The sequence below is a fragment of the Rousettus aegyptiacus genome, unplaced genomic scaffold (assembly GCF_014176215.1).
Source record: "Rousettus aegyptiacus isolate mRouAeg1 unplaced genomic scaffold, mRouAeg1.p scaffold_m13_p_4, whole genome shotgun sequence".
In the NCBI taxonomy this organism is placed as follows: Eukaryota; Metazoa; Chordata; class Mammalia; order Chiroptera; family Pteropodidae; genus Rousettus; species Rousettus aegyptiacus.
This window is the reverse complement of record NW_023416307.1, coordinates 59,503,720-59,530,589: the sequence shown is the minus strand read 5'-3', so window position 1 is coordinate 59,530,589 and position 26,870 is coordinate 59,503,720. Positions and strand designations below refer to the sequence as shown.

Here is a 26,870-nt window from a genome sequence, read left to right as displayed (position 1 = left end):
CCATTTTTAAGTGTACAGTTCAATGGCATTAAGTACTTTCACATTGTTGTGCAATAATTACCACCATCTACCCCCACAACTGCTTAATCTTCCCAAAATGAAACTCTGTACCCATTAAACAATTAACTCCCCATTCTTCCCTCCTCCTAGCCCCTGGTAACCTCTATTCTACTTTCTGTCTGGGCTGTTTCCACCTTTTGACTATCAATTGTACACCCCTTTGACAATGCTGTCAGTCACCATTTTTTTCCCTGTAAATCAGACTAAAGGCGTATTCTGAAGGACCTTTCATTTACAATAGTCAGATTTCAAAAGTAGTTTTAAATTTGGTCATTTATGCTTAGTTTCTAATTGATTATTATGGTAAAAATAATTTTATGTTTATCAAATATTTGTTCCAGTTTGGTCATTAGTTTAAGGTGTGTGTGTGTGTGTGTGTGTGTGTGTGTGAGACATGCGTGTCTGTATGATGATATACAGACAGAGCTATATTCTGCATATTGTTAAAGTTTTATTATTGTCTGGTTAGAAAGGTCGTCATTATCCAGAAAAATGATTTACCAGTGTGAAGCAGCGTGTTAAACTTAACTGAATTGAAAACGTTAAGATGAAATATAAGTTGGTTCCTATAAGAAAGCATATAGCTAAATTCTACTCCTGACAATTTAAAGCAGACTCTCTGGGGTGGGGCCAATGGCACTGGTGTTTATTTTTTAAACTTTATAGGTGATTCTAACATTCAGCTAGGATTTGGAACCTCTGAGCTAGAGGAAGAGATCCTGAATTAGGGAGAGGTAGGGTAAACAAGTGAAAGTAAATGGAAAAGGCAGTTAGGGCATGGAGCATCCAGAGATAAAAAGAAGAGAAATTTATAATTGTAAATGGCAGAAGAACCAATCAAACTGAGAGAAATGAAGTAGCCTTATAGTTAAAAGCAGAAGAGCAGAAGAGGAGTCAGTTACCGGCATGCCTCGTTTTATTGTGCTTTGCTTTATTTCATTTACAGATGTTGCACTTTTTGTAAATTGAAGGCAAGACACTCCATCAGCAAAAAGGCTACAACTTTACTGCAGTGGTCTGGAGCCTGCAATATCTCCAAGTTATGACTGTATAGGGCTAATTAACATCTAGATTCTAAAGAGCTGCAGGACTTGAATTAGATCATAAGCCATAAAAATGGCTTGAAGAAGCCCTAAGGTGAGAATAAGGTAAATAGGTAAATATTTAGAGGGACAGATTATAGAGTTTTGGAAATAACATTTCTTTATTGTATATAGTTTTTGTTCCATTTAAATGTTTATGCTAATTGAGCTTTGTAAGTGGAATGTGAATTTATCATCTAAGTAAACACTCATTTTTATATACAAAATCATAGTTTGAATATATCCATTGACCTACTTGTTTCTCTTGGCTATTCATACTGATATGACAAGAGCTCTGTTTGAGCTATATTAATCCATCACCCGTAATTAAAAATGAACCATCTACCTCACAATCTCCGTCTCTCAATCATTCCACCAGAACTGAAGGGCCGCCTGAGCATTAAAAATGACCGGGACATTACACCATTGTAGCAGACTAAAAAGAAAAAAAAATTCTCAGCAAGAATATCATATCATTCAAACTTGAGGTAAAATCTCTTCATTTGAGATACACCACCATTAAAATTAATTCACTGATCAAAACAAACAAACAAAAGGAAGGAAGGATATCCCAAGAGCACTTTTTCTTTCTTTTCCCTTTCCTTTGCAAAAAGAAAAGAATTGAAATGAACCATAACTACCCAGAAATAAATGCTTAATATTTTATATTTTAAATCTTGCTTTTTCTGTTAACATTTTCGTGTCACTAAAATCTCTTCATGTATATTATTAGTTTTTCTAACTACCCCCCTATTATTTCACATCTTTCTAGCTAGAGTTACTGTTCTCCCCAGATTAGAGGGGCACTGGTAGAAGTCACATAACAAAATAGGAATTAACATTCTCTTCCTGCATAAGTCTCTTAAATCTAAGGCACAGTGCAGAGAGGGGGACCTACATGTTTGGGTGAGCTTGCCATGATCAGTTGCTTATTAACTTCTTCACACTTGTGAGCATGTTTTAGAGAGTTTTCAACAACGGTAAGTGGTTCACTTCGAGTCAGCATTCTCTAAATGGAAGACAGCTGGCTGGCTAGAAGGACCAATCAGACCCAGCCCACCAGGGGAGGACTCATGAAAGACCAGAAAAGATTTGTGCAAATGTAAAAAAACAAACAAACAAACAAACAAACTGGGTGTCAAATACAATTATTTTCTTTATGCTTCCTATAGCCCTAAACAAAAACCTTTTTCCACTCATTCCCCTTATTGATTTAAGAGGAGAAATTGCCTCTCTCTTTTTCTGTCACTCTCTCTTGTCTTTTTCTCTTAAAGACTCTCTTATAACTGACTATAACACAAAACATGTATGTTCATCATTAGTTGGGGTTATTATACTGCAACTTTCATGTGTTTTAAATTTATTTTGCAGCGCCTCTGTCCTCCGCCCATAAGGGCCAGCTCATTGCCAGGACTATGCTGTCATGGGATCTAGAATGCAACATCTTTGGGAAATACAGCACCTCACACTGTATGGTCCTCGCTAGCCTATTTCCAGTTTGGATGCTCTGCCCATCTCATTGGCTCAAGTCTATACAAGTACATTACAGGGGGATCATTAATGTTTTTATCCTAAGACTTCTGGGTCTGTCCCTTCAATTATTTAAACTCCTATGAGATCTCTGTTGGGAATATAGATAGTCCTGAAACCTTATCCCGTAGGGTTTTTTTCTTTCCCACCTCTGTAAGTGAGAGAAATAGAAGCCAGAATGTCTAGTGAGATTTACAATAAATAGAGAAGAATAGAACAGATCCCCAAGGAGTTAAAAGTGAGCAGACAAATTAAGTGACCCGGACCAAGGAGGGTTAGTGAGAGCTCTTGAAGGGCAGAATGAGGAAAAGGTAGGAGAAACACTGAGGTTAGCAATAATGGGGAGATTGTGTATATGAGAGAGATGGCAAAATGAAAAAAATCTTAAGAAGGTTTTTGTACATTTGTAAGTTATATATTCTAAGAAATCACAGTAAAGGATCAAATTACTTTTAATAATTTTTGCCTGCTCAACTAGGAGCTTTTTATATGTGCTTCCATGTATGAACCTACATCATGAGTCAGCTTTGTAAACACATGCACACTCACACATACACATATAATACTTGTTGACAAGAATTAATACCATCATAGAGCTCAGAAAATATTTGTTGAATAAATGAATCAATCTATTTAGAGTATAAACTTTATAATAGAAGTTGAGGCAATACAATGAAATTAAAACTTCTGTTTGATGACTTTTTCTCAGGCTGCTTTTCGAAGAAATAAAAGGTAGTGATTTAAAAAATAATTTTATATATTCATTTTCAAACTTATTTTCATAATAGATATCTATTATAACTAGTGAAACAATAAAAAAATGTTTTCAAAAATAATCTTCCCAGAGTCCTTTTTTGTTCTTAACCTTGTGAGATGCCCATTGTGGAGAATATGGTACATATTCTTCTATAGCTTTTTTCATGTTCATACAAACATGTAAACACATTTACTAACATGTATTCATTACCCTGAAGATTTTCTCTTTTCACTTAACAAATTACAGTCATCTTTCCAGGCCAACAGCAGTAAGTATAATTCATTCTTTTCCTAGTGTCTGTATAATCTTCGAAAATATTTATCTATATATACCACATGGTAGACAGTAGTCACATTAATGATTTTAGTATCTTTTTTTTAAAAAAAAAATCATTACAATTTTATTAATTTTCTACACAGGATACTTAACAAACATTAAATACCTATCTGGCACCAGTTTCAGTGACTGGGAAAATTAGTTAATTACTTATGGTTCTTTCCCTCAAGAAATTAAATAATAAGGGAGATAAAAGTTATTTTTTTTTTAAATTTGAGAGAATCTGCTCAGAGAATTTATAACAAAAAAATACTTTAAAAATAAATCTTTAAAAGAAGTAATTTATCAATGGCAATTCATTCTTAGTCATTGTTTCCAGTATATGAACAGCACTTAGCAGCAACAGAGTACTGCCCTATACGGCAACTCAAAAAAACAAACAAACAAACAAACAAATTTTTACCCACTAAGACTTTAGATAAAGCATCTTATTCCTGAGACCTCAAAGTGATTTATAATTCTATTAATACTGTATTTTTAAGGTAATAGCAATAAATGATATTTATGAATATTCTTTATTCCACTGGGGTCTTAGAACTCTAAATACTTACTTTCTGTCATTTGACTTCTTTGCATACCATCTGTAAGAAAGAGAAAAGAATCCTCTACAGATAAGGAAATGATAGAAAGGCAAAATTGTTTGCCAATGCCTGAATTAAGTCTCAAGATACTCGGTCCCATGCTCTTTCCTTTCAGTTAAACTTGCTGCCTCCCTAGTAGTAACTGCAGTGATGATGCAGATAATATTATATTATTAACCAGAATCTCATATAGCATGATAACGTCAGTTCTCATTAAAAAAATAAGAGCAAACTATTTCACTATCTGCTACAAGGGCTTACAAATGAAACTTCACTGATAAATTTTCTAGGAGAGGTGAGTCTAAGTTAACTCACTGAGCAGCCGGTATAGTTGGACCTTCCACTTTCCAGAATTAAACAGATGTAGTATTAAGTGTGTAACCCAGGTTCACAGATGTTCCTGTCAGCCCTAACCGGTGAGAAAAGAACTCTGATAGTAACAACAATGGGACTGATAAAAATGTTAGACATATATTGATTATTGAATGAAGTCTTACAATATTTAAATAAGGTAAGCAAAGAGCAGTACAACTATAGCAAAAGTTATGCAAATTTCATTTGGTCATGTTAGTGTGACTGCAAACAAGTTAACAATTGCTAAAAATCTAAATCTTCTAATACTTAGTAACTATTACATGAGCGAACTTATTTTACTACATCTTGAAGACATTTTATCATCAGTGTTTTATAACTCTGAGAATCTGATCCTATCTAGAAGACTGATTTCATTCGAAATTTAATTTCTCATGACTTCCTGAAAGAATGGTAGTTCGGCATGGCCTCCTCTTTTTTCCAGTTGACTCAAAGAATGGTGCTTTCAAAATGCCATTTGGGATATATGAAGGGGTGCAGTTAGAGCCAAATGTGCTGCGACCTGGAGTGTACCACTATTGTTCTTGAGAAACATGTGCTTAATTCCCTGGAAATTTACTGTTTCAAAGAGTCACAAGTCTGATTGCTTCTCATCAGTCTTGAAGAGATTAGATAAGCTTCTCCCCTCTTATAAAAGCTTTTTCTTCACTTGAAATTCCTTTGAGAACAAAACATTGAACCAGAATTGGATTTTTAACAAAATATTATGAGTTTTGAAAACATTTTTTTCTTTCCTGAGGAGACCTAGAAATTCAAAGAATATAACACACTTTCTGATTTAGGACTACTAGCAACATATTGCAAAGAGCAAAGCTGAGCCAAAGAACAAAGTCCCTTCTGCGTAGAAGGAAGGATGTTTTTCACTGAATTATTTTAGAAGACTTGAGTGGACTGCTAAGAGTTTTCACACAGAAAGACTTGAGGTCAACTTCAAGTAGAGGGGAAAAACAACACCAGAACCATAACATGCAGGCATTGCTTCTAATTACTGTAAATGTGTTATGTATACTGTTGCTATTCTGCAGTGACAGTTGGCTTTAGAATAATTGTTTAAATGTATCGATATAGAAAATAACCACCTCAGAAATGGAGGTGTATACATGCAGTTCTGCTAAAGTTGATACATGGAAGAAAATTCAGGATCATGTTTGCAGTGAGTCTTACCATCAACAAGTATTTCAAACCATCTCAACCTATCCCCTTCTCCCTTAGGGATGGTGAAAGAGAGAAGAGGAAGATAGCGAGCGAGAGAGAGCGAGAGAGAGAGAGAGAGAGCGAGAGAGAGAGAGGAGCGAGAGAGACCAAGAAGAAGAGAAAGACACAGCCAAACTTTAGACAGAAACTAAAGAGGGGATATCAGGAGTCTTTCTTCTCTTCTCTTCTCTTCTCTGCTCTGTCTCTTCGCTTCTCTTCTCCTTCTCTTCTCTTTCCTTCTCTCTCTCCTCTCATCCTCCACCCAACCCCCCCCCCCGCCTTCCACCCTCCATTACTACTCTCTAGTTTTTACCAAGGAGTTCACTTCTAATTTAGTCCTCAGTAGTCATTAGTAAACAATAATAATAATTCTTGAGTATGTTTGGACTTTCAGTTGGCATTTTTTAGTAGCAGTAATGATGAGCACTTTTATTGACCCATATCACTGATCAGGCTTATAAGGCTTCAAATAAGGTAGACTTGAGAAGAAAAACTGTAAGCCTTATTACTTCTTATTGGTTTAATGAATACAATGACTACTTCTTTCACTATCAAAGGTGTTTTCAAGTATAATCTGGGTTAATGCACCCCTATCAAATGTAACTGGGGTCTGGGACACAGATACACAGTTACACAAGATGAAAGGATAATGCATAGATTTGACTAATCTTCCCACCTTCTCATTTCTCAAAGAAGGAAACATATAGGGAGCTTAGTATTTATTTCCACACTAGATGATATAATTTAATTATAAAAGCACCCTCTCAACATATGCTTTCTTCTTCTGGTTCAATGTTGAGAGCACACATTACAATTCTATGCCAGGTAAGGAGCAGAGGTGTACAGACCATAGAAGATTAGCATCCAGGAGAAGAGGAGTCTGGGAGATGGGTGGAATAATGGGAAGAACACTTGAGGTCGGAGAGATCTGTGTTTGAAGCCTGGGTCAGGCTTTTACTAAAATGTCTGGGGCAATTTAATTTCACTGAGCTTGCTTCCTAAATTATAAGCTAAGAATTATAACATCTATCTTGAGTCACTGTTGTGAGAATTAAATATAAAAGACTTGATGCAGAGAGGGCACCTGCTAAATGCAACTTTTTCCTATCTCTTAACTTGTTTCGAAGTTTTTCAGACATTAGGACTATTAAGAGAACTAATGACCTCTGTGACCATATGAGCTAAGGCGATAACAAAATGCAATAGATAAAAAAACTAATAGTATAGAGTTTGAATCAGTTAGGTCCGGCATCAATATAAACTCACTGGCTTTGCAATCTTGGATGTTACTTAATATTTTTGGAGCTCAGTATTTTCATTATAAAATGGAAATGATTTCTATTTTGTAGAGAGATTGCTGAGTGTGATAGCAAGGATTAGAGACAACTTTTATAAAGCATCTGATACATTAAGTAAGTAGGTTGTGAGTAATATATATTGCTCAGATTTTTATTAATTAAAATTTGTCAACTCATCTCCTGTAGTAAATATTGATTTTTGTACCAAAGACCTTGGAAGGGTTATGGCAGGGGCCTGGATCACAGATTAGCTGGTTGAGCTGTGTTAATCTAGCTCCTAAGAGTTGGGGTTGCAATTCCAGCACTAAGATTTAAATGTATGACTTGAATAGGAAGTCTAGGCCTGAATTTTGTTCATTTCCAAGATGAGTCGCCTGGAATAAATAATTCCTAAGGTTCTCTGTAGCTATAATATTTTATGATTCTAGTGTCTTTTCACTGAGTTACAGGAGATAAATCCTCATCTCTTTAGAGCTTAACCTACTTCTCTATGGCTTAATTTTCAGATTCCCTTTACTCTATTTCTTCTTTAATTGCAAAAGGGGATAATTTCCATCACTCTGCAAACAAACCAATGTCTCTATTCTGACTTAGTGGCATTTCAGGATATTAATGCATCACACTTTAAAATAGTCTGGATTTTTTTTAATCCAGAAATTCAGTAATATTGTAGCTGGTAATGAGAATAATGATGATTCATTTTCAAGGCTTTCTATGCCTCCAGGCCCTTGGTCATTACATGTAATAAAATACACCAAATTTAAAAACAAGATTAAGGTTTAACAGTTAAAAATACATTCTAGGAGTAAAATACATTTTTGGTATTCATTCCTATATCACACAATGGACATTTAAAAATAAACAAAAATAAAAGCTCCATTACCCAACAACAGATTTTTAATAATTATTAACTAGAAAGAAAATAAAATTAACTTGACCTTATCTTAAAAAGCTGTCGGAGATCTACTTTAGTTATGCAGATAGGAAATATGTTGTGAATTACTAGGCCTCAGTTTTAGAAATCCAAACCATCCTCAAAATGAGTAGTAAACCTTCAGTGAGAATTCAAAATAATGTGTGGATGCTATGAGTTGTACATATTAGTTACCTCTGAATTATTTTGATCCTGTCCTATTCTTGAGCTATCCTTTAACATATATGTTTTTATTCTTCCCCTACCCGCAATATCTACTATGTGCTTTTCTAGTATGTTCAGAATATCATCTGAAGTCCTTGCCCTGGCTACTTCTCTGACCTCCTCATCTCCAGTCACTTTCCTCCTCTGCTCACTTTGCTCTAGCCACTCTAAAATCCTTTTATTTCCTTGAATGCACAAGTTTGTCCTTGCCTCAGGGTTTTGTCCATGCTGTTTCTGTCTGGAGCTTTTTCTCTCTCACATGCTGCCATCCCCACCCCAAATTTTTCACCTGGCTGATTCTTCCTTGTCCTTCAACTCTCAAATTAAATGACACTTCCTCTGGGAATTCTTTCCTGAGCAGCCAGTGGACAGTATAATAGATATCCCTCATTGTCATCTAGCATACCTATTAGCTCTTCTCATGAACTATAATTCGTAATTTGTAATTATTTGTTTATGTATTTAATGTCTGATTCCCTTAGGAGACTATAAATTCTATGAGAGTTTTAAAGAATCATTTCGATATTACTAATATTAAGCATGATTGAATAATGAATTAATGATTCTATTATGATAGACTCTGTAGAATTTAGAGATGTAAATTAAACATGGGGTCTACATCTAAAGAATTTACTTTCTATTAAAAGGCTAAGGCATGCACATAAATATTGTTGAAAAACAAAGAAGGTAATTCGTGTATCAGGAAACAGTGTGGATGTGTATTGTATTAGTTTCTTAGGCTGCAATAATAAATTACTACAAACTTGTTGACTTAAACAACAGAAACTTATTCTCTCCCAGGTTCGAAGGCTAGAAGTCCAAAATCAAATTGTTGGCAGGGCCACTGTGGTGCTAAGTGAGCTTGGTGAATACAGGAGAGTGGATTATTTCTGACTAAGCCAAGGAGAGAAGGTCTCATGGAATTAATAGAAACAAAACTAATGAAGGTGAGGGAGGGAATTTGGCCTGAGTGTACGGGATATTACACCATAAGATTAAGTCAAAAATGGGGTTAGAATTACAACAGGGTTAGTTTTACAATTCATAAATACTGGTTGGGAATTGTTTGGTAATTAATATAGAATTACTAAAGTTTCATCTGAACAAAAGCGACATGATATTGGGGCTCCTGCTTCAGAAAACCTAATGCGGCAACAGTGTTTAGGACGCTCTCCCTTCCCCTGTCATTTCAGGCAATGTAAGATGCAAGCTTGACTAAGACAGAGATACCAAAGAGAGAGAATTAATAAGACTTGGACATTTATTAGACACTGGGGAGAATGGGAAGGTGGGAGAGGCAAAAAATGATCTGTTTTGAGTCAAGGGACCTGGAGAACTGAGGTGAAGAAAATTAGGATAGTCAAAAGGATGACGATTTTTAACTGAGAGGATAAATTCAATATTGATATACTGACTCTGAGAAACTAACATGATATCTAACTGAAGGTTTAAATAAGGACATTGTAAATATAGGACCGGAGTTTGGGAGAGATATCAAAACCTTAAGATAGACGTGTGAGTTATCGATAGTGAAATAACAGAAGTCATGCAACCTTGGAAAGCAGTGTCAAATCATCGGAAGAGTATGAATGTAGAGCTTAACAGATATATTCCTATCTCTACCATTTACCTGTACCTGGGACAAATTGCTTAATTTTTCCATTTTCTCATATATAACAAGGGGAGAAATATTATTTATTATCCTTAGTCAGAATTACATGAGTCGACTATTTAAAATATCTATCATCTTCAGATTTGCTTTCATATTCTGATGGCAGGAGTCACAGTCAGAAATACTGTATTTATTTTGCAATCCATTATCTTAAAAATATGTAACATACTCTTTCTATAAATTATATTTCTTTTGATTCTATTGCATTAAAAGGACATTGACTCTGATCCTCTTAATTTCATTACCTACAAATGGGTTGTAACCCATACTTTGGAAAACTGGCCTCATCTGGCATCTTATACTCAAATCACACCATTTCAACTCACTGTTTCCTCAACTTTCATTTTTATTATCCCCTCTGCTTGGGCTGATTGTTACTATATTATTCCTTGATGGTCCAGAAGAAATAATAACCATTTACTTCCTCTATTCTATCTATGTAACATTTTGTCTATAAGAAATACCTATCTATTGCCCAGGTTATGAACTTCCTGATGATAGGAAACAGGTGTTATTTATCTATGTATACTGGTGAAATTACCTGTTCCTAAGAGGAATAGAATAAAATTTAATTCATTATTATAGAGAAATGAGAGATGAGAACCTTACTGAGTCCTTACTTCCAAGGCCCTGCTCTGGCATTCTCATGCTTCAGTTTTCCCATCTTCTCTATATGTCAAAGAGTCCATGGCATTCGTAAGGCAGAACATGTCTCTTTGTTTGGGACACAAAGACTTAGGCCACTAAGGCCACTAAATTTTTGTATACAGTGACTCGAAGTTCTTCATGGTGGGTGCTGGAAGGTCTGAAGGAGATAAAATTAATTTGAGGAAGAAACTAAGATGTATCTAGGATTTAGCTCTGGGTAAAATAATAGAAAGTTTCCTATACTGGTCTCTTTGGATTGCTAAATGACAGAATCCAATAAAGAAAACCTGAAATAAATTAACAGGGCAAGTATTTACTTTTAAATTATCAAAGTTTTTTTCATTTTTTTCAAGCCCTAAAAACTTTTCACTAATGGAAATGACCCCTGGCAACAGTGACATTCTGACGCCATGGGTGATGTCAGAATCTCTTGCGAAGTGTGAATTCCACGTCACAATGGCTCTGTTCATATTGTCTCTAAGCGCAATTAAACCACTGAAGCTTCTAATGGTCTTCTGTCTAATTTTATAAATCATCATAAAGAATATTAAGTCAACCAAATAAATTTGCTTCTATGTGACTTACTGATAAGCAGAGGCATGATATCAAAATTTACAGGGTAAAAAAAAACTTTTTTAATAACAATAAATGTTTTCAGAATACCCCTTTATATATGAATTCTAGATTACTTGGTGGAGGAAAGTACAATTCAACTGGTTTCATAAAATGAGCCAAGAGCGATACATTCCTCAATCTCTGAGTGTAAAGGAAACAAAGCCCAGAGTCCAAATTCAAGTCTACTCTCAGGCCTAGATGGCCAAGGATGATCTGCATTGGTGGTCAGCATGGCTGGGTAACTTGCATGCCATACAAGGGGTTTCAATTTACTTTTTTCAAAATGAGATGATAAAACTTTTATTTCTGATATCCTTTCTACCTACAATGTTGGAAGATGCTTTGCCCTTAAATACCTTTCACCTCAATTTTTTTTATCTCAAAAATTGTGAAATATGTTTATAAAGTTCTTTGATGTCCTTAAATGATATTCAACATGATAAGAGTACTACTATCCACCAAACCTAAATTTTATCATTTTAGTTTTGCCTCACAGGCTAAGTTTTATGAGAGCCTTAATTTGCATCACCAGAAGCTGATTTAATAAAAAATAAAGGAACTACTCTTCAAAACAAATTAAAATTTGTGGGTGAAGGCAGAGAACCTTATGTGGAAAAAAAAAAAAAAGGAAGCTAAATTTAGAAGAGTTCAAATGGTTCTGAGTTTTAAAGAATGCTGTGGCCTTATTAGTGCTGAGAACAACAGTCCCAGCATTTTATTCACTGAAAGGAGAAGTTTCTAATGGCAACTTCCCAAATCCCTGGCCTCTTGACCCAACAGCTATTGTACCATTTCCCCCATTCCTTGAAGCACAATCTACTGCATGGCAATTAAACAAACAGTTGCAGAGCATCGTCCATCCTGGAGTCAAGAAAAATTTATCTTTAGAGATAACTCCCGTATATGAGATGAAAGACACAACTTAAATAGAAAACTACTAAAGACCATTTTACAGACAGAAGAAAAATGGTATGACTGGGCATGTCTCATTTTGGTCACAAGAAAGAAGTGTAAATTCAAAGAGGGGTAACACTAGGAGACTAATTCCTAATTATATGTGATAAACAGTAGGTTTGTCTCTGAGAAATATCTTTATAATTATCTTTCCAACTGTCAAAAACTTTATTCGACTCCTCTTCACAATAAATATTATCTGACAGAATGCATCCTAATGTCCTGACTTTTAACAATTTTTGTAATTGTACTAATAACAACAGCTAGTTCTTGAATACTATTATTATGCCAAACACAGAGAATTATAAAAATGAATAAGAAATAGACCCTGCCTTTAGGGACCTTACCATCTATGGGTTTAAACTGTTGTAGTTATGACAAAAATAATAAAAACCATCATTCATTCATTCATTCATACCAGCTAGGCGCTGAGCTCAGTGGGCAACATGCATAAGCTGCCAAAGTTCTCTCTGGATGACATGACAATGTGACAGTGAGGTGATCTTGATCTTGCTCTGTCCATGCAACATCGCTCAAAAAAATTAAAAAAAAAAAAAAAAAGGGACCTAAACAGAAATTCAAACAATAGGTGGAGACATTTCAGGACTATCTATAGTCAACACACAAGAATTATAGTCAATAATGAAAGAGTGCAGTAAACCAAAGTGAAAATGAAAGAAATCATCTGAATCGCCTTTAGTATACTCTGTTGGACAGGCACTGTGGCACTCTGAAATCCACGATGAAGTATACCCTACATCTGGCATTCCAACAATAACTCAGAGAGACAAATGTTATTTAAGTGTTTTAAGACTTTTTAGTGAAAGACCCTGTAATATATTAAACTGCAAAACTTAGGAAGACATCATAACCTTCTGGATTTCATTACCAAAATGTACATTCTGATCTCAAATTAAAAAATAAAAAACCAGATTGACTTTCCTTGTACTATTTCACAACCTTTGAGTGCAGCATTAAAATGCTTTTCTTTTCTCCCCCACCAACTATAAGCTTCTGTTTTCTTACCCTGGCGTCTGAATCTTTTATATGCTCGGGTTCTATTCACTGCCTGTTATTCAGACATTGAAATCCCAAATGTTAATTGTTCTTCCAAGTACATTGACAAAACAGCAGCTAAATAAGGGTAGACCAGACTGTGGTAGACTCTGACATGCATTTATGGAACAATGGGGCTCTGAGAGACAGCCTTGTAGCTCACGGGAAGACATAAGATGTGCTATTTTGACTGCTTCATAGCAGAATGGGGAACACACGCACACAAGGGAATTATGCATTTTACTTAGTTTTGCCCAAAGTCCTCAAGGCAACAGAATCTCGTGATGTCATCATGAACTTTCTCTCCATTTCCATTGACACAAAGGCTAAAAATTTGTAATGACATCACAAAGGAAAAGGGAATTTACTTCGATTCCATAAGAGATCTGTTACCTTCGATGAGACTTGTACAAAAATGCAAGAATCCTTCTTGACAGGGTGTGTGTCACTGGGCTGATGCACAGTGGGTGACACCCTCCCTAATGCAATTCAAACCAGCCAAAAGAAAGGAGTCACAATTTAGGTTGGATAAAAAAGACATACTGAATATCGAGCCCAAGAATTTTCTTTTTTTTAAGAAGGAAATTATTTAAACGTATATTTCTTCAAAATTTCATTCAAATTTTTATTCATGTCTGGTTACTATGTTATCAATATTTTTGTCCTTTATTGAGTTGGTCACAAAAACACGGAGGAAAGTACACGAAGCTTTCACTTACAGAAATGCAGTGCAGCTCAATCTTTTGTTTTTAAGGTGCAGTGATTTCAGTCTCTAAATGTAACTTCAGGCAGTCTGAAAAGAAACAGGTTAAAATCTCTTTCAGTTATAATTGGTATTTCAGATTTAATTAAAAATTAAACTTTCATAATGTTTCACCATCCAAAGCAATGCATTATCAGTCAAGCGTGGCTTTTTTTTTTTTTCTGTTAAGGAAAAAAAGAACTCTTTCCAGAGTAGTTTTTTAATGAAAAGAAAAGGATCTAAAGAGGGAAAAAAAAGCAATCTGAAAAACAAAATATGCCTCCATGCTAAGGACTTCATAATGATATGACTAGAAGCTCAGTGCCTCTGAATGTTAGCAATATTCTATCTGATTTAAAAAAAAAAAATTGCTAAACAAGAATTTCACAGACTAAAGATTACATAAAATGTTAATTTCAGAGAATAAAGACGAAAATCTATGATCTAAAAATCTAAATACACTGTTAAAGGGAAATCGTGACTTCAAATAGAACTGGGAAAAAAGTTAGGTCCACTACTTCCAAATGATTGAATTGGTAATGGGGCAGATGTGAAAGCAGAGGTGAATGGACATATACGGCAATGCTAGATACCCATTGCAATGTACTGTGGGTTTAGTGTGCCCCATACCACATCATATTGTACATTTCACATGCAGCCACGGCTGTGCGAAGAAGCATGGAAAGACCATGAGGGTTTGAGCCAGACCTCCTTGTTTAAATAACTGTAATCACATTTTAAAAATATATACTTTTAATCTTCAAATTAAGAGTCCAGGCATTAAAATCTATAAGTATGTCATAAATATTTGCATTTTAAACAGTATATTATTTTGTTCAGTCCTTTCTTCATACAATACCATCTATAAGAAGATAATGGTTTAAAAAAAAACAGACTGGATTAAGTCATCCCTATTTTTAGCTTCAAATAACTGACATGACAGGATTTAGAAATATATCATTTTTTTAATGTAAAATGGAGATAATACAATTATTTTTCTCTTACTTTTCGACATGGCAGTGCATTTTTAAACTACATATTTGTAGAACTAAAGTCGTATGTTTATGTCCACCTTCACATTAGTGCAGGGTAATATTTTAATATCTCCACATATGAGAGCATGATCATAAATCACCCCTGAAATTGCATCTATTATTAGAAAATGCATCTAGTTTTCACTTGTAAATTCTGTTTTCTTTTTCCCTTGAAGCATATGAAGGAATATTTTGAGTGAGTATTGTGTCTATTTGATGTATATAGATTTTAAATGCAAACTAGTTCGGATTCACTAAATCTATCCATGAATGGATCCAAAAAAATCACTGACATTGACTAAACTTTTCCCCTGCTTCTCACATGCCTGAATTAGACTAAAAATGCACCAGTGTAAAGACAGAAATTATGGAGGCGTCACCAGGGACAACTGAATGAGAGGAGGGGAGTGTGCATATTTCCTTATAAGGCAACAAAACATTCATAAAAGAAACTGACAAAAATAACTCATGCTCAGAAATTATATGGAATAACAATAATCCCCAATAACTGATTCAGAAACATAAATACTGTCCACTTCAGGAAATCTGAATCACCATTTAGTATTGTTCTACTCACCATTCAAATATGGTTAGTGAAACTGATTCACAGTCTAGTTCAGACAAGAAAAGGTGATGAAAACTAGGCTGCATATTTATATATAAACGATTTAACTGACAACTCGCAGTTCAATTTAATCAGTCAGATTTCCTTTTCTTTAATTCACCAGATGTTGAGTGAATTGAACTATCAGTTCGAAATAACAAAGCCATTTCTATGAATAGACAATCTAAATTATATTCTCCTTCTCTCATGGCATTCTACCTTCTCCTCTTTGACCTTTCTCTTCACGTCTGTTTCTTCCTTACTTTCACTTTCTTCCTTATTTATTTTTCCCTCTCTTTTTTCCCCCCTTTGGTGAGGGTAATGAAGCTCAAAAATAACATCTTGTATCCTGTTGAGGGAAACTTGGTCACAACTATCCTTCCAGATGACAAACTCATTCTTAAATGTCTGTTTCCCAATCCAAAGAAAATAGAGCAAATTGAGAAAATAGAGATGTAACATCACTTACCAACACGACCACTTTTAATTCCCATGCTACACTCATCACAAGGAGGACTGAAGTTTATTTACTTTATTCCCTAACCTCAAATAGGACCACAAATAAGACTAATAACAGGACCATTCTGTGGCACTCAGGCAAACGGCTGGGCAAAACAGATGGATCTTACTTTGCGCCAGGACTCAAAAAATACAGTCGCCAACTCACTGTTGGCGACTACATATCTTGGCCCAAAGATGGACCTGGAAGTGAGACCAGTTGTCTCTGAATACTGTTCCTATTCATATCTGCCTCATGAGAAAATCATTAACTCTGTCACTGTAGTGTGGGGTTAAGTAGTGGGTAGAAACTGGAAGAATGGTCATTAAGGAGGTGAAATATTCTGAAGGCATGTCAGATCAGATTAAGGAGCAGAAAATTAGGAGTAGGACCTTACTTTTGGCACTACTGTTTACTTTTCAACTCCTTTTTTTTTTGGTTTGTTTGTTTTGTTTTTTAATACTGTACACGGAATCCACCTTTAAAATAGTAGATTTCCAGAGTATGTGTCTTCAGTAAGAATAATTTGTTCCTGACATTTTGGGTTCCAAAGTCTGTTAAAATTTTTTCAAGTCACCCAGATCAATCTCAGTTATTATTACAATGGACCACTATTGTCACTTTCTTTAATGAGGATCAAACTATGTAAGGCTTTATAGATTACAGTCAACACCAGTGATTCAATGTATAGGGCTCAGTAATCAATGCAAATTACAAAGCCCAGAAAACTGCTTCTCTGGGCAGAGACCCTTTAGCAAAAGAGCTGTACATTCTTTACTAGTTAAAGATTCTGAATGGCTTTCCAGAATAGCAGCAACTGCATTATATTACGATAAGTCTTATAAGTCCTATAAGTCACAAGGCCAAAAAACAAAGTTTCCAGACTATAAAAATAAACAAACAAAAAAACCCCAAACAACAAAAAAACAACTGAACGTGGGTGAGGAACTACAGATCCTAACATTTACCAGAAACAAAGGGCTGTTCTGACCACGCTCCACTTTTTAAAATCCTCACATAAATAGAAGTTTTAGATATCGCCGGGTCATAGAATTTCAAGAAAAGAAAAACAAAGTACTCCAGTTTAGGAGGCCTATACTAATTCAGGTCTCTTAATGCTCTCCCATCTATTAACTAGTGATTGTATCTTGCTCAGATTGTTTTTGAGAGTTCATTCACCTTTCTATGATTTATTCATTTTGACACTGTTCAGATTTGAGTTTTAAGAGACAAGCCCTGTCTGTGGTCAGAATAAGAGCAAATTTTAATATTTTAATTATTTCTCTTAGTCTTTTTCCTTTTCACTTAAAAATGTTTTATTGTGAAAAATCTCAAACATATCCAAGAGTAGAGAATATAGTAAAATGAACTCCCATGTACTCGTTGCCCACAGTCAATGTTTTTTACATATATACACATTCCGCTTTTTCTTCTATTAGATCATTTTATGACAATCCCAGATATCATTTCATCCCATCCATGAATATATTAGTATGCACTACCAAAAAATGACTTTTAAAAATTATGACACATATTATTATCCCACATCCAAAATAATGGTAATTTTTTAATGTTATTAAATATCCCGTCCATGTCGAATATTTAACTTTTAACATCTTTTGTCCATTTAGGATCTAAACAAGGTCCGCACATTACATTTGAATCATAATTCTCCTTTAACCTATAAATCGCCGATTTTTTTCCTAATATTAAATTTTTTAAAACTTAAATTTATTGGGATGAATTGGTTAATAACATTATATTGTTTCAAGCATATAATTCTGTAACACATCATCTGAATATTGCATTGTGTGCTCACCACTCAAAGACTAGTCTCCCTCTGTGTCCATATATTTGACCCTCTTTACCCTTTTCATCCTCCTACTTCCTTTTCTGTTTACTAACCACACTTCTGCTGTCAGTGTCTATGAGCTTGTGTTTTGTTTGTTCCTTTGTTGCCTTCTGGTTTATATCCCACATATGAGTGAGATCTTATGGTTCTTGTCCTTTTCTATTTGACTTATTTCACTTAGCATGATACTCTCAAGACCTGTCTATGTTGTTGCAAATGGCAGTATGTCATCCTTTATTATGGCTAAGTAGTACTCCATTGTATATCTATATACCACATCTTCTTCATCCACTTATCTATTGAAGGACACTTAGATTGTTTTCATGCCTTGGCTACTATGTATAATGCTGCAATAAACATAGGGGTAATTATATCTTTGTGAATGAATGTTTTCAAATTTGGGGAGTAGAAGAGGGATTTCTGGGTCATATGGTAGCCCTATTCTTAATTGTTTGAGGAAACTCCATAATGTTTTCCATAGTGACTGTACCAATTTACATACCACCAGCAACATATGAAGTTTCCTTTTTATCCATATCCTCTCCAACACTTGCTATTTCTTGTCTTATTGATAATAGCCATTCTAACAGGTATGATGAGATGGTATCACATTTCCCAGATAGCTAGTGAAACTGAGCATCTTTACATATGTCTGTTGGCCATTTGTCTATTTTCTTGTGAAAAGTGTCTATTCAGGTCCTCTGCCTATTTTTCAATAGGATTATTTGTTTTTTGTTGTTGAGTTGTAAGAGTTCTTTATATATTTTCTATATTACATGTATGCTTGAAAATATCTTGCATTCAGTTAGTTGATCTTTTGTTTTATCGATGGTTTCTTTTTTCTGTGAAGAAGCAAACTGACACACAATGTGACACACCATTTAATGAAATGAAGAATAAAATCATCTCACTAGAGCAGAAAAAGCATTTGACAAGATAGAACATCCATTTATGATTGAAACACTCAATAAAATGGGTATAGAAGGAAAGTACCCCAACATAATACAGGCCATATATGACAGACCTTCAGCTAATATCATACTGAATGGTGAAAAACTAAAAGCTTTTCCTCTAAGATCAGAGATGCCCACTCTCACCACTGTTATTCAAAATAGTACTGGAAGTCCTAGCCAGAGCAATCAGGCAAGAGAAAAAAAACTTTTTTAACATCCAAATTGGGAATAAATAAATAAAATCGTCACTTTTTGCAGATGACATAATTCTAAATACAGAAAAACCTAAAGACGCCACCAAAAAAAAAAAAAACTATTAGAAACAACAAACGAATACAGTAAAGTTGAAGTATACAAAATCAACATAAAAGAAATCTGTCGCATTCCTATATACTAACAATGAAATATCAAAAAAAAATTAAGAAAACAATTCCATCTGCAATTTCAACAAAGAATATAAAGGACCTATACACTAAAAACTACAACACATTGTTGAAAGAAATTTAAGATGACACAAAGAAATGGAAAACTAGAATCCACATAGTTAAAATGGCTGTATTACCTAAAGCAATATACAGATTTAATGCAATTCCAATCAAACTACCAATGGCATTTTTCAAAGAAATAAAACAAAAAAATCTTCAAATTTGTATGTAACCACAAAAGATCCTGAACAGAAAAGCAATCCTGAGAAAAAAGAACAAAGCCATAAGTATTAGATTCCTTGACTTCAAATTATACTATAAAGCTACAATTATCAAAACAGTATGGCACTGGCAGAAAAATAGACACACAGGTCAATGGAACAGAATCGAGAGCCCAGAAATAAACCAACATGTATACGGGCAACTATGTTTTGACAAAGGAGTCAAAACCAACAATGGAGAAAAGAAAACTTCAAAGTTGGGAAAACTGGAAAGCTACATGTAAAAGAATGAAACTAGGTTGCTATTTGATACCATATACAAAATTAACTAAATATGGATTAAAGACTTGAATATAAGACCTGAAACAATAAAATACATAGAAGATAACATAGGTACTAAACTCATTGACCTTGGTCTCAGAGAAGATTTTATGAACTTAATCACCAAGGCAAGGGAAGTAAAAGCAAAAATAAATGAATGGGACTATATCACACTAAAAATGATAAATTTTTCATTTGAAACAATTTCACATTTATGGAAAAGTTGCAAAGACAGTACAGAGAATTCCCTTATCTCCTTCACTACTTCGTCACCAGTTTTTCCACCAATATCTTTTTCTGTCCCAACAATCTAATCCAGGATACAACAATACATTTAGTTGCCATTTCTCCTAAAGCCACTCTGACCTGTGACAGTGTCTCAGTCTTTCCTTGCTTTTAATGACCTTGATAGTTTTGATATAGAGTAGTGGTAAGATGTTTTGTGGAATGTTCCTCAATTTGGATTTGTCTGATGTTTTTTTCATAATTAGATTGGGATTATAGTTTTAGAGAATGCTAAAGCATCATATTGGGGTACATAACGTCAATATGACATCACTGGGGATGCTAATCATTTGGTTAAGGTAGTGTTTGCCAAGTTTCTCTTTTCTTAATTTCGAGAAGCATAATTAATAATTTATTGTTAACAGTTTATTGAGGTATAATTTACATAATATAAAATTCGCCCTTGTAAGTGTACAACTTAATGCTTTTTAAGTAAAGTTGAATAATCATCACAATTCAGTTTTAGAACATTTCTGTCACCCCCCCCCCAAAAGATTCTACATGTCCTTAGGCAGTCAATCCCCATTCTCAACTCCCAGCCCCAGACAGCAACTAATCTGCTTTCTGTCTCTAAACATTTACCTTTTTTTGATATTTCATGAAGTGCAATCATAAAATATGTGGTCTCTTGCCTGTGGCTTTTTAACTTACCATAATGTTTTTCAGATTCATCTGTGTTGTGGTATATAGCAACAGGCTGTTCCCTTTTATTGACGAATAGTATTTCATCGTATGGATACACCACATTTGTTTATCCAGTCATCAGTTGATGGACATGTGGGTTGTTTCTGGCTTTTGACTATAATGAATAATATTGCTCTAAATAGCCCTATATATGCAAGTCTCTGTGTAGACATATGTTTTCATTTCTCTGACGTAGATACCTAGAAGCGGAATTGCTGGGTCATAAACGTAAGTTTATTTTAAATTTTATGATCTGCCAAGCTATTTTCTAAAGTGGCTACCCCATTTTAAATTCTCACCAGCAATTTTTAATATATGGAGAGTCCCAATTTTACTTCATCTTCATCAACACTTGTTACTGCCTGTCTTTTCTCTTATAGCCACTCTAATTAGTGTAAAGTAGTATCCCACTATTATTTTGTTTCCTAAGTATTAACAATGTCGAGTATGTTTTCATGGACTTATTAGCCATTCTTATACCTTCTTTGGTGAAATATCTAGTCAAATATTTTGCCCAATTTTTAATTGGGTTCTCTTTTTATTATTAAATTGAAAATTCTTTGTATATTATGAAGATAAAAGTCCTTTATTAGATATATTTTTGCAAATCATAAATTCGCCAACATTTTCTCCCAGTCTTTTCATTTTTTACTAGTGTCTTTTGAAGTGCAAAAGTTTTAAATTTTGTTGAAATCCACATTACCAAGTTTCTATTTTTTATATCTTGCTTTTGCATGTCACTATCCAAAAACCCTGTTAACTCAATGTCATGAAAATTTTCTGTTTTCTTACTAAGTCTTCTCATTTTAGCTCTTACATTTAGGTCCATGATCCATTTTAAGTTAATCTTTGTGTATGGAGTGAAGTTGGGCTCTAAATCCTTTTTTTCCCCCCATATAGTACTAGCGCTATCGATATTCATTTATATTTCATACAGTCCTAGCACCAACTGTCCTAGCACTACTTACTTATTGAAAAAAACTATTCCTTTCCCTGTCAAATTGCTTGAGCTCCTCTGTCAAAGTCAATTGATCAAAAATGTATATGTTAGTTTTCTGAACTTACAATTATATTCCACTGATTTACATGCCAGTGATATACTTTCTTCCTTGCTACAGTTTTATAGTAAGCTTTAAAACCAGGAAGTATGAGTCATACAACTGTCTCTTTTGCAAAATTATTTACACTGTCCTAGGTCCTTACGTTTTCATATAAATTTTAAAATCAGCTGGTCAAGTTCAACGAAGATGCCTGTTTCCAGTCTTAGGGTTAAACTAATCACTCATCATTAAGTATGACATTTTCAAAGTCTTGAGTTTTTCATAGATGCCCTTTATCAGGTTACAGAAGTTCTCCTCTATTCCTAGTTTATTGAAAGTTTCTGTCGGAAATGGATATTAGATTTTCTCAAATGTTTTTTGTGTATCTATTGAGATAGTCATGTGGTTTTCTCATTTATTCTAATATGGTATATTACTTTAATTGATTACTGGATGTTAAACCACTCTTACATTCCTGGGCTAAATTCTACTTGGTTAGAGTGCACAACATTTTACGGATTGCTATATGTAGTCCGTAAATATTTTGTCGAGGATTTCAGTGTCTGTGTTTATAACGGATACTGGTTGACTTCCTTAGGATGACTTTGACTGGCTTTGAACTCAGGGAAATACTGCTTTCATAGAATGAATTGAAAAATGTCCCTTCTTCCTCTATTTTCTGGAAAAGTTTGTGAAAGATTATTTTTTCTTTAAATATTGGATAGGGTGCAGTAAAGCCATATGCATCCATATTTTTCTTTCTAGAATGACTTAATAATTCTACCTTACTGTTACTGGTCTATTCAGATTTTCTATTTCTTCTCGAATTAGTTTTGGTAATTTGTACATCTCTAGAAATTAGACCATTTTATTTAAGTTGTCAAATTTCTTGGAATATATTTGTTCATAGTATTACCTTTAAATTAAAAAAAAAAAATTTTCTAAGTGGTGGTAGTAATGTGCCCTCTTTTGCTCCTAATTTTGGTATCTGTTATCTTCTTTCTTTTTTCTTTGGTCAGTCTAGCTAAAGATCTGTCAATTTTCTTGATCTTTTCAAAGAATCGACTCTTGATTTTCTTTGTTATGTTCTATTGCATTGATTTCTACTCTCGTATGTATTTCTTCCTTCTTAAATTCAGTCTTGTTATATATTTTTACCATATCTATATAGACCTACATAATTGTATATATTACTGTGCTATTTATGTCTTTGGGTGGATTTTAGTTACCATTTGTTGTCATTTTCTTTCAACCAAAAAGATGTGCTTCATTATTTTTTGTAAGGCAGATCTGCTAACAACAAATGGAATATCTTTATTTTGTCTTCAGTTTTGAAGAACTATTTTGCTGGGTATGAAATTCTTAATTGTCATCTTTTTTCCTTCAGCACTTTGACTATGCTATCCTGGTCCCTTCCTAGTCTAAATGTTTTTGATTAGAAATTAATTGTTAATCATAGTGTTGTCAGTGTTGTCCCCTGTATTACATGAGTCTTTTTATCCCTGCTGCTTTCAAGAATTTCTCCTGATCTTTGGCTTTCGAAGTTTGACGATACTATGTCAATGTATGTATTCTTTTGTGTTGATCACACTTGCCATTTCTTGAGTTTCTCAAATATGTATATTAATGTTATTTATCATATCTGGCAAGTATTTTGGCCATTATTATTTCAAATATCTTTTTCTTCCCTTTCTCTCTCTTTTCCTCTCCCATTATGCATATGTTAGTATTCTTGATGGTGTCTCACAGATGCTGAAGATCTGTACATTTTCTTCTATATTTTATTTTCTGTTCTTCAGAAAACTGGATAATTTCTACTGATTTATCAAGTTTACTGATTCTTCTTTTGATATTTGAAATTTGGTCTTGAGTCCTTCTAGAACATTTTTTAATTATCGTACTTTTCAACTCCAGAATTTATTTCTTTTAAAAATAATTTCTATTGTTACATTAAAAATCTTAGTTTGAAGAGTAATTATAGTAATATTTTATTTAATTATTTAACATGGTTTCCTTTAGTTATCTGAACATACTTATAATAGCTGCTTTCAAGTATCTGTCTGCTAAACTCGACATCTGCTCTCCCCACTTACAACCTAGAGATGGCTTCTCTTGACTCCTTTTGTGTTTAACTGGTATGGGTCAAAAGCCTGTATCTATATATATCTCATAATTTTTTCCTAAAAATTGACATTTTGTACAATGTATTGTAATAATTCTGGCTTCTGATTTTCCCCTCCAAGGAGTTGTTGCTGTTACTGTTATTTGTTTAATGACTTGCCAGTCTAATTCTATGGAGCCTGTCTTCCTCATGCTGTGCAGCTGCTGATGTCTCTGGTCAGTTTTTACAAATACTATTTGCATTTTTTAGCTAAGACTTGCCCCTATGTCAGCACAATTTGCAGTTTCCATCCAGTTATTGGTCAGAAAAGTTGTACTCAAACATCTTGGGCAAATAAGCTAACACCCTTTGTAGATGGATATGTGTATGGGTTGGGGAAAGCATTCAAAGTTCAGGCAATTTACATGTCTTCCTTGGTTCTTACTTTCCACTGGGTTCTTTCTTATTTCTTCTTTGCACAATGCCTTAACAGCAGCCTGGGGGATATGTGTATGTCTTGAACCCTCTCTGGTGTTTCCTGGAATATATATGCAGACTTTGAAATTACCAGGGATATGAGTTAGCTTTGACCGGTTCACTATGGCAATTCCTTATCCAACTCTCCTTGTTAAATTTCTCACTAATATGCCAGTCTATTGCCTGCCCCAACCTGAAGTGCAACCTCAGGCTAGCTATGATGTTTATACTCTTTGTGTCTTTACCACTGAGATTGATACTCTTTCTGAAAAGCATGTAGTTTTTCATGTTCTACTCCATCAAGTCAGCCCTTTTAACAGTGAAGTTTTGGGTTTTCATGGGTTGTCCTGCTCTGGTAGAACCATTGTACCAATTCAGTTTGGGAAGGGGAAAAGGGTGGAGGTCGTCCATTTACAACACCACCTCTCACTTAATGCCTGTTGTCTCATCATTATCTTTAATGTGGCTCCTTTTACTACTAAAAGTATCCAGTTTCAGGAATACAATTTACATCTCCTTATATATAGTGAATCTAAATAATTTCTGGTATACCTTCAGCAAAAAACGACTACCTAATTCTTTTCTTTGTCATGCTAGAATCAGAGGCTCGGCTGCAAGTATATGCTGGGGGAAATTAGAGAGGGTGAGAAAATCTAGATGCCATTGAATGAAAGTTTCTATGATGGTTACATGTATGTAGGAAATTCTCAAATGCCTGTTCCACTATGTCTCTAGAAAGTCTAAAATTTGGGGGAATTAAGAATGTCTGTCAATCCTGAAAATCCTTAGTTAGGCTGGGCCATGAAGATTGGGAGGTGGATGGAAGATGAAGATGAGGGTGTTACACTTCTCCCATGGGAGATGAAGAATTTTGCCTTACTTTATAGAGCTGAGAGGAATCATGCAATAAGAAGAGCTAGAATTACATGGTTCATAAAGCATTGCTAGGGAATTTGGAGCTGAACTGAGCTAGAATAAACCAATTTTAAGCAATTGTGGAGAACATGTCATCTAGAATTAATCTCATACAAAATAGTAGCTTAGTGATCTAAGAGATCTGAAGCTTACTTGGAGCAGGTTAGTTTTTACCAACTTATTCCCTCAGTTTCCTGTCCTGCCCAAGTTATAGCTCTTTAGGAACTCACTAGGGGAATATGCTCCTCTGGGAGTTTAAGTAATTCTTATAAATCAGGAAGTTCCTATGTAGAAATTGGGAGTAATATGTACTTTAAAGATGACTTTTGCTTTACGTGATAATCCTCAATAAAATTCCCCTGATAATAGATTCTCCTAGAGTATTTAAATTATGAATAGACTTACAAAATCAATCCTATCGCATAAAATGAGATAAATATGCAGTATCTGCTTCTAGGAATTTTCAAAACTTTTTTTTTTCAAAGAGACTGAAAGGAATGAATGGGAAAATTAGCAAACTCTGTGCAGTATAAATTCAGAATATTTGATGCATTAACTTTGAATACCTTACTGATGTTTTTGGAACAATATTAATGCTTCACATTTACAAAGTGTCAAAGAAATCAAAGTTTTCATCAAACTTCATCTCATTAAAATGTCATAATAATTCACCTTTAACCAAGAAAACTGGAACAGTAAATATGAATAGTTCTATTTTAAAAAAACAACAACAACAACAGGAAATCTAATCTATAAAACAAAGCACGGAAATACCGCATAAATTGCTTAAGGACACAATTAAGTCTGGTGATGAAGCATGTGATGAAATTGCATTACCTTGTAGTATGAGAAAGTCAATTAGTCAGTATCCAAGCTATGACAAAGAAGAAACTTGGAGCTTCAATCTCTCATTTGTCTGTATATTAGAGCGAAATCAAAATAAATGTTTAAATAAATTCTTTGATCCTATGATATGATACTTCTCCTGCTAAAATCTCAGGTAAGGTGGGTGGACATTTTTTATCTGTGTTTCTGTTAGGTGTTGCAATTTCTATAAAAGAATTACAACCCAACCCTTAATTTAATTACCATTTTTGCTATTGATTAACAAAAAATAGCTGTATTCCAAGTGTTTTCCAGTAATACAATCAGGAATTCACTGTTATCCAGTAAGAAAGGCATAACTTAGACAAACAGTATATATAAAAAATTGTGTGAAGAATGTGCAGTCCTTTCAATGGAGTTTAGGATCTAGATATATCTAAATTATTCCTTGGAATTATACCATAATGGAGTGCTACCCACCTGGGTCTATATCTTATAAGACTGAGAAAAACAAATTGTACATTACTAACATGTTATCAATCTATATTAAGGGCTATGACAGAAGCCTGCCTATAAAATATTTTTTATTTCTCATAAAA

General features: G+C 34.2%; 1 protein-coding gene across 20 annotated transcripts in view; it reads right to left on the bottom strand.

Annotated features, from left to right (window-relative positions):
• The window catches only part of ZBTB20 (zinc finger and BTB domain containing 20), a 736,649-nt gene that overhangs the window by 431,044 nt on the left and 278,735 nt on the right, over nt 1-26,870 (bottom strand). For 13 of the 20 annotated variants that reach the window (XM_016137771.2, XM_016137793.2, XM_036218888.1 and 10 more), the window contains exon 4: nt 14,013-14,086. The exons of 2 other annotated variants lie outside the window; for them this stretch is intronic. The gene's annotated coding sequence lies outside the window, so the exon portion shown is untranslated. Of the gene's footprint in view, nt 1-1,488; nt 1,508-4,316; nt 4,347-14,012; nt 14,087-26,870 lie in introns of those variants that run through there. 5 more of the 20 variants (XM_016137756.2, XM_036218893.1, XM_016137765.2 and 2 more) reach the window with 3 other exon arrangements.